The sequence below is a fragment of the Dioscorea cayenensis genome, chromosome 7 (genome assembly GCF_009730915.1).
Source record: "Dioscorea cayenensis subsp. rotundata cultivar TDr96_F1 chromosome 7, TDr96_F1_v2_PseudoChromosome.rev07_lg8_w22 25.fasta, whole genome shotgun sequence".
Taxonomy (NCBI): Eukaryota; Viridiplantae; Streptophyta; class Magnoliopsida; order Dioscoreales; family Dioscoreaceae; genus Dioscorea; species Dioscorea cayenensis.
In genome coordinates this window covers 10,621,793-10,634,865 of record NC_052477.1, presented here as the reverse complement: position 1 = coordinate 10,634,865, position 13,073 = coordinate 10,621,793, and positions in this window count along the sequence as shown.

Below are 13,073 nucleotides of genomic sequence, written 5' to 3'. Positions count from 1 at the left end.
GATTAGGTGTAGCTCTCAACCCTAGTGTCACTCTAATGAAAAGGAATCATAAAGCACACATGATTGAAACTCAAATGCATACTCAATTAAAGGAAAAGAAATAAAAGTTAATAAAAAAAATAAATCCTAGTGTTTACATGTCCAAGCACCCACTAAGGTTTAGCTCTCCCTGGAGCAAGACAATATGCAGTCAATCAATCAATGAATGAAAGCACATGAAAACCATAAAGAAAACCCCATTTAGATCTGTGCCGATGGTCTTCAAGGGATGTTTCATCTTCTACAAGAGTTCCTCCAATGAAGATATTGCACACCCTCGGAATCGATATCATCGACAGCTCCCCGATGGCTATAACGATGAGGAAGTTGGCACATGTGTGCTTGTAGACAATCCAACTTGAGTGTTTATCTTTGAAACTTGCTAAATCATGTCATAAATGTCTCCACGACCCTTTCTTTGCTTCTTTCTCATCAATTACGAAGCAAAGATGATGTTGTAACACAATTAAGCATTATTGCTTATTGAATTTGATGGAATATAAAGTCATCGAGTCTGATTTGACTCAGTACTCAGTAAATGCAAGTCAAATGGTGATGGATGTAATTGGAGGGTTTGCGCATCCTACAATAGTGGAGAAAGCTTTGGGAAATTACAAAGTACACTGGGTCTTACACATACGCATCAACAATGGTCTCCTAGGATCATTTGAAGCTGGATTCAAACATGATTTGTCAACAAATACAAGCACTAGTCCAACAACAACCAAGTATTAATGTATCTATTTTGATAGTGGAGATCAGGAACTAATACAGATACACACCGACATATAAGAAAGTATGGATAGCTAAGCATAAAGCTATTGAACCAGTATTCGGCAATTGGGAGGAGTCCTACAATAAATTACCAAGATGGCTATCAGCGTTACAATAGTTAGTTCCTAGGACAATAGTTAATCTTGAGACCTAGGCGGCATACGAAGGACCTTACATGGTATGTGATACTCACATCTTTCATGTAGTTTTCTAGAGCTTCCCTACATGTGTAGAGGCTTTCAAATATTACAAACCAGTCATCCAAATAGATGGCATACATATTTATGGCAAATACAAGGATACTTGACTGATGGCGGTCGCACAAGATGGAAATAAAAATATCCTGCCGATTGCCTTTGCCAAGGTGGAAGGAGATATTCGGGTTGCATGGACTTTCTTATTATGCAACTTACATTCCAGTGTTACACCACAAGAGGGAGTATGCTTCCTATTCTATCGTCATGAATCTATCAAATCAGCATTTAGATCGCTTGGGTTTCAGATGAGTGCTCTGCGTGCTTACCATGTTTACTGCATCACGACATATCTCGGCCAATTTCATATGCCATTTGAGAAACAAAAATATGCAACAAATAGTTGTAAATATTGGCAAGTCACAAGTTTAATTTTTTTAAATTTAAGTCTTATATTGTTGTTAATTGTTGAAATTATCTTAACTTTATAGGTTGATTGCTATAGGTTATTCGAAAACCATTCAAGATTTTAACTACTAGTATGGGTTACTGTAGGATAATGATGCAAAGGCGACAAGATGGTTGGTTAACATAAAGAGGGAAAAGTGGTTTCAAGCCTTCAATAAAGAAGGGTGAAGGTATGGTCACATGACAGTCAACTTCGCAAAATGTGTAAATTCAGTTCTTAAGGAAACAAGAAACCTTCCCATAACAACTATAGTTAAGTTAACATACTTCTGACTTGCTGAGTTGTTTATGAAGAAATGTGTATAGATGTAAGCTCATATCACATCAAGCCTTATCTTCCTAGAATCACTAATGAAGGAAATCTAAGAAAATCAACAAGAAGCATCCAACATTTACGTTCATCAATTCGACCATGAAAAAAAGTCTTTCATGGTGTATAAGATATCACCCCCGCAATGCACGGGAATAGCTAGGAGTTATCACATCAATCTAAGAGCTCATTGGTATGACTACAGTGTTTTTCAGATGCTACATTTTCCATGTCATCATGTCCTTATAGCATTGATTGAGACCAACAAATACATGGGGTCGTCAAGTAATATCTCTCGTGCAAGTACGAGAGGGTCGTATTCCCAGGGCCCGAGAAACTACTCTCACTTCCTCTTTGCGTGTTGTCTAGCCTACAGATTCAAGTGATTGTGTTCTAAACTACAAAGTAAAATAAAAAACTCTAAATGAATATCTACAGTCGAGGCAAATCAGGGGTATAAATCAAGGGATGAAGATATTCATGGATGTGGATCCCCTTGGGGCTACTAAAGTGAGAAGGATACTAGAACTATTATGCAATTGGTGGTTTGGACCAAGAGATTCCTAAGGTTAGTCAACCCGATGGTCATGACAATTGACCCCTAACCCGGTATGAGTATTGATATGGAATTTCTTCCAATCAAATCATCCTATGATTGCAATACAAGAAGGAAATTCACTAATTTGGGCCAAAACACAAACTAGGTCCAACCTTAATGTTGGAGGCACAAAAATACTCGATGGTTACAGTGTATTTCTACATGGATCCTTTCCAAGCTAGGTGTGTCTAGTACAAGGGCGATGGTCACGCAACCAAGTACAAGCTAGAAAATTGACATACAGAGTTCTCATGCATATCAATATATCAAAGTACACCAAGCATGGATCACAACACACCAAAATGCAATAAAATAGATCAAAGTATCCAATCTACATGAGTTCACCCCAAGGTTCACCAGCATCTGGTGACCTTGGGGTTTATTTGTTCATATTATGAAAATACATGATCAAGTCCATAAAAACAACTAAATAAGCAACAAAGAACTCTCTCAAGTGATAAAAGCAGAGAGACAAGCCGTGGGAAGCTTCCAATGATGCCACAAATAGGGTGGCTTCCTTGCCCTCTACAAGCTTGAATAATGGGAGATGATGCCAGATGTTTCTTCTTCCTTTTATTTTCTCATCTAAAATGTCTTCTTGAGCCTCCTTTACCCTGGATTTGGATGACGGAGAGGAACATTGGAGGTAGGAGAATAAGGTGTGGAATGAGATGCTTCAAAAAGCCCTAAAACCTTTTCTTAAAACTTTCTCAGGTTGGCTTCACAACCTTCTTTCACAGGTGTGAAGGAGGCCATCAGAGTCTCAGGAATTCACTGAAAATCCACAAACCGCTACAGTAAAAATGCTACAGCGACTTTGTCATTTTTCGAGTTCTTTGTGCCAGAGTAACTGCTACAGCCTTATACAATACCGGGCTCTAAAACGCCAGTCTCGGTGTTGTTTTCCTTCTCTGTTACATTGTTGAGCTCACCAGGGCATCCTCAAAACCTGTAACAAGAATAAGACCAATTAAATCACATAAATTTCAACAAATTATCAATTTATACACAAATAATATGACATGAATATGTATAGAATACACACATTTAGTTATTTATCAAACATCCCCACACTTAAGCATTTACTTGTCCCCAAGAAAACAACCATGAAGAATAGGGGCATGAAGATAAATGATTAAATATGCGACCTCAAGCTCAAAAGTAAAGAACTCCACAAGCACAGATGAAAAGAAATTAAGGTAGTGAGTTGTTCTATGAATTACAAAGTAGAAAAGTAGTCTTGTTTTATCTAAAGTGCTCCTGTGAGTGCGTGTAAACTTCCAACCTCATCCTCCTCACCCTGGATTACCCCAGGGGTCCATTCACTCCACACACTCTGATAACTAGCGTTAGAAATGATAGACACCCTCAACAGTCAGATAAGAGTCCCTTGGTTCCTAAAAAAAACTCTAGCCTTCAAGTGACTATGCAACAGGTTCTAGGAGATCAGAAGAGATATTTTATTTTCTTTTATGCGTACATACATTTTTTTTCTTTTTTTCGAGTCTGACTAATGTAGACCACAAAAAAAATCTTTCTAAAGGATGCACATGCTAATTAGGCACAAGAGCCACCCAACTTACTCGATTACAGTCTACATAGATGCATTCGTGCTATATTAGAAGAGAAATACTGTCATAGACTCCTTTTTTTATACACTATATCTCCTGTCTCCTAGTATAAACACTTGCTACAATACTTCACTTATGGTTAAAGAAAAACAATAAAGGAACCAAAAGCTCTTAAAAGAAAATTGAGTGTAGAATTTAACAAACTAATGCCAATAACAAAGTTATGGGTTAGCAAGAGTGTATAATGTAGAAGTTCTCATGACAATGCATGAAGGTGCAATAGAGATAAAACAAGACATCCATGAAAGCATAAGTATAGATACAACTTACATATATCATTCTTTCAAGATAGGGAGTCCTAAACTAATAATCATAGCTATCATAGGTAAAACAAGCATGCAATCAATATAATACCCCATTCCCACACCTAGAGTTGTACATTGCCCTCAATGTACCTGAATCAGCAGCATATAGTAAAGAATAGTAAATAAGCACAAGGAGATGGAGTAAAGAGACTTCCCCATTTTTGGTGATGAGTGAAGAATATGAGTATGAATATGAGGAGAGTCTGATATAAACGGGGTGATGAACGCAAAACCCTATCATTGTAGTCCTGTAAAGATCAAGAAGCATATCATAACTGAAAACTCATAAATATGAAGAAGCAAGTTGAAAAAAATTAAAATGGAAAGAGTTTAGCAGGGACTGAACCCATGCTAACTACACAATATAACACATCAAACATAACACAAAATACGACAAAGTACTAAAAACAATCAACCCAAAACATCACAAAAAATAACTCATTTGTGTCAAATAATGGTTAATGTGGTGCTATGTGTCTAGAGGAAAAGAGATGTGCTCCATGATGATGCCATCTAAGCCAAGGTTTCTAAGACATTCCAATCTATGTTCTGGACCATGCCAAATGATTTTTGGGCCAAAAGTGCATAACGTGTCTTATGCTCGTCATTTTTAAAGCGTGGTTTGATGGTAGGAGGTGCATTGTCCCTCCTTGCTCGTTTGGAGGCCATACACTTTGTTGGCATACCTACAAGACACGAGGCAAGTGATTAAACCAATCCCATAAGAAACAAGTCATCATGATAATATAGAATGAAAATTTTCAAGGATTGCTATAGTAACTTCCAAAAAAAAATTGCAAGAGTTTCCTTGGTACATGGAGGATAAAAAATGACAAACATTCATTCCCCAACAAGAAGACCATCCATTCATCAAGAGAAAATGAGGGAAAGAAAAAGAAAGAACCATTTCCAAAGTTAGGGTTTAGAGAGACATACCTTTGATGGTTGATGCAAATGATGGTGAAACACCAAATAAACCTAGCAAAACAAGTGAACAAGAGTAGGAGAGTGATATAGAGCAAGAAGTTTGAAGAAAAATGGCGAAAACATGAGTTAAAAAGGTGAAGAATTGAGTGAGATATGAGAAGAAGAAGAATAATAAGATATATATATATATATATATAGAGAGAGAGAGAGAGAGAGAGAGAGAGAGAAAAGGTGGCCAAAGAGGGCTAATAACAGGTTGTCCGACCCGTTAAGCCCCTCGTGAAGCTCTTAGGGAGCTTTCATGGATCCCTTGATGCCCGTCAAGGGGACCGTGAAGCTTACCCTAGAGCTTCACGGCCTACTTGCTGTGCTGAGAAGCCAAGAAAGCCTCTCGGCCAAGCTTCACGAACTAGAATAGCCAATGAAGCAACCAGTTAAGCACCCAAAAATACTCTCAAACTCACAAAACTTTCATAGAATCATCAACCAAGTGAAATACACTCAAAAACACATCGAATATAGTATGAAATCTCATCAAACATTCACAAATTCCATGAGTAATCATCAAGAAACTTCAACCATGCATGAAATGATAATAATCATCCAACTATGCATGCATGAAATGAGAATGGTTATCAAGTGATCATGAAACTCTAAGCAATGAGGAATGAGCACAAGTAAGAAAAGATTAAACACAAATAAGATGAGCATGAGTGCGAAGCATAACAAAAGAGAGAAAATAAAGAAGCACAACAACTAGACGCACAACAAAACAAAAATGACAACACAAATGGAATAAAAACTTGGGTTGTCTCACAAGAAGCACTTGTTTAATGTCATTAGCTCGACGTATCTTCACTTACCTTCAGAGTGGAACAAATGGAGGGAAGTTACCTCCGGCCTTCTTGGGTGTGTTGCCACACGGGAAGTTCATCAAAACGGCATGAAAAAATTTTTTGAAATTTTTCCTTGATCTTCGAAGTATAACCGGTCTACATCACGGGGTGGCAACATGGTGACATTCATACTTTTATTTAGCCTTTCATTTGCTTTTCTCCTTATTTTCTTCAAGTTTCTTTTTTTTCTTGCCACAAGGCGATGAATTCATCTCCACTTGGTTTAGTTGTTGCATCGGGGGAGGAGTAGAGATCTTTTTCTTGACTTCTTTACTTTCTAACTCCAAATACTGATCCAGTGGGTTTATTGCTAGGAGCTCCTGTACATAATCAGAATTAACCATGTTAGTCTCATCAGTGAAGTAAAGGGGATCATCGTGATCCAAAGTATGTTTCATGGCATTGGGGAGTGTGAAAACAACTTCCTTATCCCCTACTCTCAATGTCATTTTTCCTCCTTTTACATCAATGAAAGCACCTGAGGTGTTAAGGAAGGGTCAACCAAGTATCATTGGGACCTCAACATCATCATATACATCGAGAATCACGAAATCCACCCGGATAATGAGTTTGTCCACTCTCACTAGCACATCCTCTATAACACCCCGAGGTTTCTTTATGGAACGATTAGCCAGCTGCACTGTGATCCTCGTAGGCCTTAGGTCTTCCAACCCCAGCTTCAAGACTAGCTGGTAGGGTATTACATTGATGCTGGCTCTAGAATCTACCAATGCTTTTCTTGTGTTCCCTCACCAATCACACATGGGATGATGAAGCTTCCAGGATCTTTCAATTTCTTTGGGAGCTTCCTTTGAATCATTGCAGAGCAATTTTGGGGTAGTGTAACTATTTCCAATTCCTCAAGTTTCCTCTTGTTGGTGAGAAGGTCTTTCATAAATTTTACATATTTGAGCATTTGGGCCAATGCCTCAACAAGAGGGATATTGATATAGAGTTGTTTGAACACATTGAGGAATTTCTTGAATTGAGCATCCTCTTTATCTTGTTTCAACCTGGCGGGATAAGGGACAGGGGCTTGTAGTCCGGTACTCTAGGTGTTGGTAATTGAGGAATCTCTTCAATTTGCTTTTCCCCCACTTCCTTTAACTACCGATTTAGTTGGCATAGGGTCTTCTTGTATGGCTACCCTATCTTTCTTGGCACTTGATCCCTCGTCGGCCCTTGCCTCTACTTGTTTCCCACTCCTTAGAGTGATGGATTTCAGATGTTCCCTCTGGTTGTTTTCAGTGTCACCCAGAAAGCTACCCAGAGAGCATTCTGAGTTTGCCTTAGCAAGTTGTCCGACTTGATTCTCAAATGATTGGATTAAGGCTTGGACATTATTAACACTACACTAATCTTAGTAAACTGTGTCCCGTGCTGAGCAAGCTGAGCATTGATATTCATAAATTTTACCTTTGTGTTGATCATGAACTTTGCTAGGGCATCTTTAGTGGTGTACTTCTTCTCTTGCTGTGGAGGGGATTGTTGATATTGAGTGACCTAAGGTATGTGGAGGTCTTTGTTGCTGCTGTCCCTGGTGCCATGAAAAATTTGGATGGTTCCTCCACCTCGGATTATATGTATTGCCATAAGTATTTCTTGGGTCTCTCGGTCCTCCACCAACACAGTCCACTGTCTCTATAGATGTCGAAGAAGCAACAAAAATAGAATACTATGTAGTTGCATGGCCGGAACCACATGTTTCACAAGACAAGTGATAAGTGCTTGAGTAGACATATTTTTATATATGTTTTACATGCATTGAGCATCATTTTTACCATGGTTTATGTCTCATATTGTGTATTTGGTGTTCTTTTATGCATATATGTTGTGAATGCTGATAAGTGCTTGTGCGATACGAATGCGAAGCATTCATTCCTTATGTTGAGCATTACTTTTCTCGGGTTTTTACACTAATATGTGTGTTTTTATGTTACTTTTATGCAGGTAGGGCTGTGAGGCCGAGTATGAAGGAAATAGGCCAATGTGGATCACAATGCACCGATTTTGGAGGAAATCTTGCTAAGGTTCAAACGCGAAGACATAGGTCGATGTGAGATGCTAGAATGTGTGCCAACCTCCTCGTATTCGAGTTGGCACATCCATTTGGAGGGGCACACAGGTAGTCACACTCGAGCATTCCGACTTATGCACATAGAACAAGAGTTTCACCAACGTGTACACCATTGAAGAAGCAAGTGATCCACGACGTGAACGTGTGCCCGTTTGTGTTACCCCGAGGAAAGTATGGAATTGGGGAAGCTATTCGGGTCGAAATCATCGTAGCGAGCACTCGCGACAACATTGATAGTATGTACTCGTAGCGAAAGACTTTTTCACAGCCGGCCGAGAAACTAGAGAAGCAGAGAATCCACACGGGCGTGTGGAAATTATCCACGAGCGTATGGAAATTATCCATGCCCATGTGGAAATTCCGCACGGGCGCGTGGAGCATCCACGCCCGTGTAGTTTCCCCGATTCAGACGCTATTTAAAAGCCGATTCAGCCCCGATTTTTGGTATTCTTTTTCTCCATCTTTTTCCCCAACTTGAGAGAGGGCTTCGCTAGGGGTTTTGAGGGGTATTGGCTAGGTTTTTTTGGAGAGGTTCTACGGCTCCGACATCGCGCGTCATTTGGAAGAAGGTTATTGGGAGAGCTTTCGTCGGCACCGATCCGGTGAGGTGTATCCTAGGCCGGACAAAGGATCCCTTGCGACGAGTAGAGGACTCTCCACAAGACCATCGACACGACCATCGAGGGGTTTCTTTTATGGATTCATTGCTTTTTACATTCTATTTTCTTTTGATTGTAATTAGCTCCATGGAGAGCTAAACCCCTAGTGGGTACTCGGGTATTGTGAACCCTAGGATGTATTTGTTTCTTTGAACCTCTTTATTATGCTTTCAATAAATTGATGTTTATTGTGAGTTCCAACCTTGAATGCTTCATTGTATGAATATTTCCCCTAGAGTGACACTAGGGTTGAGAGTTCTTGTTGGTAACCTTGCGAGTGAGTGACACACCACAAGCGTTAGACAAAGCTAGGTTGGAGAGGGTTGAGAGGATGAGTCGAGAGGTATATTAGCGTCCCCTTTCCCCTCCGGTGTGATAGATTCTACCTCCGCTCCTCGAGTTCTTTGCGGCCATAATAGAGTGAGTGGTCTAAGGGATGAACTTCCGCTGGGGCTTAGTTGCGCGTGCAACGGAGTGAAGCGTTGAGGTGATCTTAGTATCTAAGGCTCAATTATGGTTAGGGACCTTTCACCTGGACCAAAGGGTTAGGTCTATAATTAGGAAGAGATTTATCACTTGGAATCCCTAGAGCTCATTGCAACTCTATGCGAGTGCGAGGTGTTGAGATTGTTCGATTTCTCCTCCGGGACATGTATAGAGTTAGGTATAGTTGACCTTAGATATGAGACTATGTAATTAAGGATTTCCACGACTCACCATTGCATTGATTAGGAGGCATAATAGAGGGTTCTTGCACTTGAAACAATTATCCTAGGCAGAGCATTGTCAGGGTACCCCATCTCTATTGATTGCCTTACCCTTCTTCTTTACTTTTGCTCTCTTTCTTGTTGCTTTTATTGTTGAGAATTGAATCATTTTCACACTCCTTATCATTGATCTTTCACATAACTAAGAATCTAATTAAGAATTTTTTTCCCTACTCCCTGTGGATTCGATACCCGCTCACCCGGGATTATTACTTCGACAAACTCGTGCACTTGCGGGATATACGCAATGGGACAATTAACGCACTCCCCTGTGGTTGCACAGAATGCCAAGGGTCGTGAGTTTTCTTTAAAAGAAGAACAGTTTCTCTCCCCCTTCACAACTTCTATTCGTCTGAAACCACTTTCACATCACTCTCCGGTTCCATAGCGCCAATTTGGGAGAATTTTAGCGAGGTTTTCCGGCCGATTCTTCACTTTTTCTTCCCATCTCGTCGGTAAGCCCTATTACTCATAAGTTTTGCCAATTCAATGTTTCCATCGATTAATATGGTTGTAAATGGTTCGTTTCTTCAATTAGAACGATGATTTATGTCTAGAACGAAGTTTGAAGCATTTTTGAGTTGTATTTTTGGATTTTTGAAGCGTGGCCGTGCGGTTCTCATGCCCCGTGGATCCACACGGGCATGCGGAAATTCCACACGACCTTGTGGATTTCTGCAGCATTGGTTTATCAACTTGTTTAATCCATTTCGTTAAAATCTTGCAGATTATGGCACCTAGGTCAAAGAAGCAATATGATAAGAGACCACGTGAGTCATCTCCTGAGCCCGAGGGCATGCGGTTTGCAATTCCAGAGTATCAGGTTCCCTATGAGCGCCTGTCGAGGCTCCGTTTTGGGCAAACTCGATTTTTAGACACGACTATATTGCGAGATCTGCAGCAGGGAAATGAGTTTGCTAATGAGATCGAGGATCTCATTTCAGAAGGTGGTTGGTGGCAGTTACTGATGATTAGAGAGCCAGCCATCTGAGAGTTTGCACTAGAGGTGCTTTCATCATTCGAGTTCGATAGATCGTATGGGAGCTTCAACAGTGTGGACACCATTCAGTTCAGAGTATTTGGACACCACCATAGCTTGAGCATCACGCAGTTTTCAGTACTACTTGGCTTGTACAAGGAGGCATTCATAGATACTGAGAGAGTACGCGATGCTATCGGTCGATTACCACGGAACCTTGACCCCTGGAGAGCTTACAGAGTGTTATGTGGTCAAGGTCAGTACGAGCCAGGGGTGTCCAAGGCCACGTGCCTTTCTCGACCTGCATACAGATACTTGCACGCCATTATGAGTAGGTCGATAAATGGCCGTGGTGATAGTACTGGTGTCCTGAGCCGTCAGGAGCTACTGTACTTGTACTTGATGGTACAGTGTATACCGATTCATTTAGGGCACATCCTGGCAGAGTACATCAGACATCAGGGACACTATGCTAGACTGGGAGCGATCTTCTCGGGCCCCTACATTATGAGATTAGTGTTAGGCATGGGTCTCTTGGATTCGATTCGCGGGCCTGAGAAGACCAGTGTACCTGCTCCCCTGAGTCTAGAGAAGATGCGGATGATGGGCATGGTCCGCAGGGTTTGGACAGGGATTTTTGCTTTAGTACTACCAGCTTCAGTGATAGTCGAGGATGAGGGTGATGAAGCAGGAGCATCTCAGCCCGCTCCCGAGCCTCAGCCAGCAATGATGGAGACCGAGGCACCTCCAGTGGCAGAGGAGCCACCCCCAGTGCGTATGTTTTCACCATCTCGAGCCAATGATCGCTTTGAGAGGCTCGAGAATGCTATAGGAGTGGTCCGAGCTGAGGTTGCCGAGATTAGAGCTACGCAGGCTACTCAGTACACAGAGTTCATGGCGCATTTCGACGTGTTACAGCAGATTTTAGAGCGAGACGTCGCCTCATCATTTGTATTGCGGCCGAGGACTCCTCCGATCCCCTCAGTTCCTCTAGCACCTCCATCCTCTACCGTGGCACAGGTAGACCCACTATGTGCTTCACCAGCAGCTACAGCAGCACTGGCGCCTGAGAGCGACACTGACACTTGATTTTCCCTTTCTTTACTTTCTTGCATTTTATTTTTGTTTTTCTTGTTCTTAGACTTGTTTACTCAGAAAGGATTCTCCTTCTGAGTTTATTTTCATTTTGCATCATCGAGTTGTATTCATTGCTTCATCTTTTATATACACTCGATTTATTTTGTCTTTATTGAGCTTCACTGAACCCCCTCGTGTATGCATGCAGATGGTCTTGTCTTCTTGGGAATTGAGACTTAGTCATGGGCACGGCCAAGGTACTGAGCTACTTAGCCGTGTGAGCTTCACAACCCGTTGGAACACTACTCCCAATGAACTAGCTTCATCAAATGCCACACTAGTAGTCAGGGGAGTATTGTTTTGATTGCTTCTCCCACATTTGCTTTTGAATGATTTATATTTTGAGTGAGCTTGCATGTGTACATTGGGGACAATGTACAACTTAAGTGTGGGGGGGGGAGTTTCATAGTGCACACATCTTTTCTATTGTTCTTGATTGATATATGCTCACATAGCCAATGGCGGTTCACCTTAGTTGCAATGATTGTATTCTTGAGTTTAGCAGAATTTCTAACATTGAATGTTTTCATGCTCTAGTTCTTGCTTGAATTTCTAGGAATTTTTTGCCTGATTTATACTTAGTGCACTACTCACTCTTTGAACTCTATTGGAAACTCATGTTCGATGTTAAAGGGACTAGTTAGGTTTATTTTCTTGTGCTAAATTCTTAAAAAAAATGAAAAGAAAGAACAAAATAGTTTTATTATTTATTTGTGCTTGTTGGGTGGAAAGAGCTACCACCTATGTAGTATGAAGCTACTCTCATAAGTCGGATACTAGCTATGCCCTAATGAGAGAAAGAGCTATCTCATAGGATGAGTGAAAGCTACCACTCCGGTATAAAGAGCTACCACCTCGAAAGTGTAAAAGCCATCTTAGCGGCCGCTTTGGAAAGGGCTACCTTAGAGGATGTGTGAAGCTACTACCATCTTTGAAATTGTTGTCACTTTTGTAGATAAATAAGTCCCTTGTACTTAGAACTTTTGAGGAGTATACCTTGGGTTGTTTTTGAGTGAGTTCACACAATTTCGGGTTTTGTTTCCTTTTTATTCAAGTTTTTAGCTAGAGCATTGATTTTTCGTATTTAGTGTTGAAATTTCCCTTACTTGTAGAATGCTCTCTTTGTATACTTTGGTGAACCTAAGGCCAAGCACTTCCAATATCTTCTTCATTGATGCACATAACGTTTTTAATTTTTGCTTGACGACAAGCAAAAGCTTAAGTGTGGGGGAGTTTGATAAGTGCTTGTGCGATACGAATGCGAAGAGTTCATTCCTTATGTTGAGCATTACTTTTCTCGGGTTTTTACACT